Source organism: Moschus berezovskii, chromosome 4, assembly GCF_049115385.1.
Source record: "Moschus berezovskii isolate FMDL1 chromosome 4, NW_MosBer_1.0, whole genome shotgun sequence".
In the NCBI taxonomy this organism is placed as follows: domain Eukaryota; kingdom Metazoa; phylum Chordata; class Mammalia; order Artiodactyla; family Moschidae; genus Moschus; species Moschus berezovskii.
The window spans coordinates 62606146-62612145 of NC_142463.1; positions in this window are offsets into that span (position 1 = coordinate 62606146).

Consider the following 6000-nt stretch of genomic DNA (forward strand, 5'->3'; position numbering starts at 1 on the left):
AGTAAAATTTCATCACAGAGGTGATGTGATGAGATTAAAATTTCATCACAGAAGGAACTTCATTAGGTTCAAATAGTTGTAAATAAGGACAGAGAAGTGTATTGCTTACTAAAAATTTTAAGAATATTCCAGACCCCAAGACAATCACTTCCACTTCATGATCACATCCTCATTACCTCTGTTCAGTGGGAAGTAACCAGAAAGATCATCTCCCATTTTCCTACAAGACTATGCAATGAACATTGACGATGGGGAATTGTAATAGGGGTGGGGCAGGCGCTATATATAGCCACCCCTCTCGGCCATTGGTCAGGACCACAGTGGGTCCCTCGCCCTACTCTGTATAAAGGGATCCTGGAATTTGGGCTGAGAAAAGATGGGGCTCTTTTATTTTTTTTTGCTAATCTGCCATCATCTCAGTCTGCTAGCTTTCCAATTAAGGTCACTATTCTTTGCCCCAATAACTTGTCTCCCGATTTATTGGCCTGTCATGCAGTGAGCAGAGAGAGCTTGGACTTGGTAAGAAAAACTTGATCCAACAGTATGAATGAATAAAATGAGTAGTGAATAAAGAGTAATTAATAAAAGGAAAAAGAGATAGCAAAGGTGAAGAAATTCAAATGAACTTAACATGCACAATAAGTACGAAATTTACTCTCAAAAATAAATCCAGAGCTTCTAGAAAAGTGGTTTCATACCAATTTCAAAGAACAATCTATTGGAGAAGAGAATCAAAATCAGAATTCATGGAATAAAAAGTATAGGAATGTGACAGAGAGAAGAAATAGAAGATGCTGATTCATTGGAAATGCACAGAAAGGATGTGTTTCTCATTGAAGTAGAGATGGGATGTGACTGGACCTCCCTTTAGGAAAGAAAAAGATGCCAGAACTAAATAGTCCTGGTAGTTCAAGACAATCAAGACAATCAAATACTAACCCTGGGATGAAGGAATACATGTTGGTGTTGGTAGCTCCCTATGGTGGGACTTAGAGGCAGCTATCATAAACCAAAGGAGAGCTAGTATTGCTATCGTTCTCAAGCATGTGCCCAGGATTATTACCTAGTCAAGCTGATTTCCATAGAGAAAATTGGGACATATCTTTAGGGTAATAACATTGTTGGAAGGAAACAAATATTTGAGAACATGAGGTATTTTAAATTGATTCCCTTTGGGAGAAAGAGGAAAATATGGGAGATATTAGTGAATGAAATTTTCTAAATCATGACTTAAAACAATGAAATTAAAGAGCCATGTCTAAGATGGGACTGTATCTTTTCAAGAAGTGTAAGTCTTACACTACTTAATGTAATTATGAAGAAAAGTTAGAAATAAACCGATAGCAATAATAATTAAAGTAAAAGATGGTAGTTCTAACATGGAAACTCCAAGACATTTTTCTGCTGTGCCCTTAGAAAAGCTATTTTCCCCAGTTTGTTGCTGTCAAGAAAAGATCTTTCTTCCCTATATCCAAATGGCTAAAGCAAGTGAGCTTGTAAAACATAAGTTATAGGCCATTACAAGGCAACTGGATATGGGAGATACAGTAGGGATACCAAAACCGAGTTTGGGGATTGGACACTTGATCTGGAGGGTCATGTCCATTGCAGATAACATCACCATTTTATACCTTGTGGAGCTCAGCTATCTTCCATGGTCACATATTCTATAACATACTCCTATATTCTGTCATTAAGGCCCCCATATTTAGTTTAGTTTGAGTAGGTACCTAATTCTTGAAAGTAAACAATTCTTATCTAAATTATGTAGAAAAAAGCATAACTCTGAGTGTGTCGCAAATCATTTCAATAAAAATAATAGAGAATTGTGTCCTAAACAAGTCTCACAGTCCCATAACATCAGGTGTTTTACATACTAACATAGAATATGGGTTATAAAGGAGATACATTTGATATTGTAGCTTGGCATGGTAAATATGCTTTTACAGGAAGCACTTGATGGGATAGAATAAGAAAGAGTTATGACATAGTTTCAAATATTCAGACATTTACTAAGGGTCTCATCCAACTAAAGTTAATTCTTGATTAACTTTTAGTTTAATACACAGACAATTTCATCTCCCAAAGAGCAGATGAAGTGCCTACAGAAATTTCAACTCTGAGCCAAAACTTGCCAGAAAGGAGGAGTTTGTTGGTGAAAGGAAAATAATGGTGTCCCAGGAGAAAACTTCTCTGGATGATCATCAGGAAAACAGAAGTTGAATATAGCCTAAGATTAGAAAGCCTGAGATTGAGGTACAGAAGAAAACATGATTCCACGACAGAAGATTCTTTAAGGGGATATAGTTTAAGGGGTTAAGAAGTTATCAAAAATGAAATTCTGACTATGTGGTTTCCCTATGAGAAAGAAATGGAAAAGCAATGCAATTATACAGTTTTCTCACGAGGTTATATAGAACAGTTGCATACAAAGCATTAGAGAAAAAGACCAATGTAAAAAGAATGAAAGAATGGCATCAATCTATATACAGAATTACAAGAAAGAAAAAAGGCTACTTGTTGCAAAAAATGCTAAGGTTAACAAAAAAGTTTTATGCTTATATTTGATCAGGATACACTGGAACAAATAGTAGTTTGTGAATACAAATATATATATATATATATATATATATATATATATATCTTTGTCTCTTTTATTTCTGTCTTTTCAGTAAGGGTATTCAAACTGAGAAGGTACAGAAAAAATGGACGGGGATGACTAAATCAAGACTTCTGCAAAGTAATTTTAAGAAAGCACATTTTAAGAAAGTTTCCCTACCTTGAGTTCACGTTTTCAGGCCCAATAAATTACAGTTGAAAACTCCCGAAAGACCAGAGATCTTTGCAGAAACATGGAGAACAGGCAAATATCATCTTAATTTCCAAAACGGGATGGAAGGTATGGTCTGAAATTTAATCACCAGAATGATCCTGAAGTGAATCTTTATAGGGCCAGATTGTAAGCACTTAGAAAATGATCAGTTAGACAATCTGCAGGTGTGAGAAGGAACCAAGCCCTCTAAGAGTCAGGCATCTCTAACTACCTTATTTCCATTTGGACAAGAGTTACAGGTGGATCAGTGGTTAAGAATCTGCCTACCGATGAAGGAGATGTGAGTTTGATCTCTGGATGGGGAAGACCACTGGAGAAGGAAATGGAAACCTACTCCAAGTAGTCTTGCCTGGGAAATCCCATGACAGAGAAGCCTGGCCAGTTACAATCCATGGGGTCACAAAGAGTAGGACACGACTTAGTGACTAAACAACAGCAACAGCAAAATTGTAGTAGGTAGGAAATCCTTGAATAGCAACAAAATAGATATCTCTCAATATCCTGTGGTCAAGATGATAACATTGGGTAAATGTGAATACAGACTGATGAATTTATACATTATTCAAAGGGTAGTCAAGGTGAATTTATGTCCATTTAAAAGGAGGTTCTTGGTGTCATACCAAAGAGCCTGAGCACTTTTTCCAATTTAATCCATCAAACATAGTCTGTACTAAACACTGTGATAAGCAAAAGGAACAACAAGGAACAAGACGACAGTTTCTGCCCTTAAGGGTCTTAAATTTGAGTCTGTCCTTAGGTCTGTTCCATAAACATCTTTAGATGACTTTGGTGAGTATCCAGAAAACACATTAATTACATTTTTATATGACAAGCAGGTAAAAAAAATAATAGATCCTGCAGATGATGAAATTTATTCCCAAGGAATCTTGAAAGGCTGGTGTAATAGGTTAAATTAAATAATACTGAATATAATAAAGATAAATATAAGTCTCTTCCCTTGAATCCAAAATTAACAACAACAAAAACCCACAATGACCATCACAGAGGTAACAGGTTGAAGAAACATATAATTTAACAGCAGATGACAGAAAATGATTCATGGACTTTGGCAGAAAACACAAAATGACTATGCAGTGTGACTAGCTAAAAAAAGAAAAAAAGAAGATACTATAATACTGAGATGTATGCATTGAACATATATTAGAAAGAGTAAGGAAATAGGCAGTGGCCCAGGTATCATCTTTATGAGAAATACACAGACAGTGAAGGATGTGTAGAAGAAATGGTCCAGAGTAAAGATGACTTCTGTGACAGAAGAGGAAACAGTAGAAAGAAACAGAAATGTCTATCCCCAAAAAGGGTCACTGGGAACAGGATATAAATCTTCAAATATATAAAAGACTATTCTGTGGAGGAGGGTCTATACTTATTCTGTATGACATCTAGAGGCTGAGGTAGGATAAAGCAATGAAAAATAGAGTGAATCACATTCAGCTCAAATGAAGTACAAACCATGTTGGCCAAACATTTACCCATGGTAGACCCATGGGATCTACCGTACTAGGCTTCTCTCTAGCCACTGTCCCACTGCTCTCCCACCCACTCATCACAGGTCACCTACTGTCATTCTTCCTATTCCTCAAACTCACCAACCCGACCTCAGCATCGTGTACTTGCTAGTCCTGCTGTCTGAAAAGCTTTTCCCCCAGATGTGTACATGGTTGGCCTTTTATCATTAAGCCCCTTAGCATTAAGGTAAATTCTGATAAGAAGGCTTTTCTGGTCACCTTATCTAAGTTAGCATCTTCAGTCATTTTGCAATGCAATGTAACACTGTTTTATTTTAGCATTCATCCCTATATGATATTATCTTCATGGTGGTACATGGACTTTTGCTTCCTATTCACTGTCGAATTTCCAGCCCCTTGTATAACGCCTGGAACATTGGGTGCTCAGTGAATATTGGTTGAATGTATGAATGAATGTGAAGTTTGTGAGATCTGCCAGAATATATGTTTGAGTGAAGAGCAAAAGCTCATTGGGAAGGCTATAGTAGGGGAGATTAGCACACAGATTGAAAAGTATAACTGGGTGATCTTAAAGACCTTTTCAATCCTGAAGTTCTACAATTAATCCCTAATTTATGGAATGCATTATAATTTCACTAGTGGTTTGAGAGAGATGATAAATGGAGACTGGAACAGCCAAGAAGGCTTCATCAAAGATGTAGTTGTTGTCGTTCAGTTCCTAAGTTGTGTCTGACTCTTTGACCCCATGGACTGTAGCATGACAGGCTTCCCTGTCCTCCCAGAGATTGCTCAAACTCATGTCCATGGTGGAATTTAGACAGTAGGAATGGGAGGAAAGGTGTTTTAGGAGAAAGAAATATCATGAACAAAGTCTCAGAGGCAGACCTGAGTACCATATGAGTGAGAGACAGCTGGAAGAAGTTAGGGTCATCTGAAGGAGAGGATGTGTTTTGGGAACTTGAGAGAAAATGAGACTAGACAGATAGAGTAGGGCCACAATTCAAGGTGGGACCTTAAAGCCAAACTATGAATTAAACTCTGTGGGAAAATTCTGAGTATCCTTGAGAAGATAGGTGAACACCATGATAAAGGCAATGATTTAAGAGATGTTAATCTCTGGTAGAATCTGAGCCTTGTCATTGATTTGAACTAAATGATATCCCTTCAACTATAAAACAATTTATTATTTTCTAATCTATTCCATTTTAGGAGGCTCTAACAATATGAGGTCCTGACCTAAGATAGTAACAAGTGAAACAAGAAGATTAATGTGAGAGATTTTTTAAAACAGCTATCAGGATTTCATGCCTAAATTAATAATAAGTATAGTTATTCCCATAATGGAACCCAAAATATAGTAGGTGCTCAATAAATATTTGCTTATGTACCATAAAAAGATTCTATTACTGAACACTGGCAAGATATGTAGAATCCTTTGTGTAACAATGGCAATGAATTTGCACATATTCTCTTACTCAGAATCCATTGTCACCAGTGTCCTGCAGGTTGCTGGGTGAGCATGGTCAGATGAAAACGATGTCCTCTATTATAAACTGTCCCTATGACTTGTATGTCTGTGACCTTATTAGAAACATGCTCCATTCAGAACAGTTGTTACAACCTCATGTGACCAGGCCTCTGTGAGGCAGCACCATAAAGGGATCAGAACGACTTCTT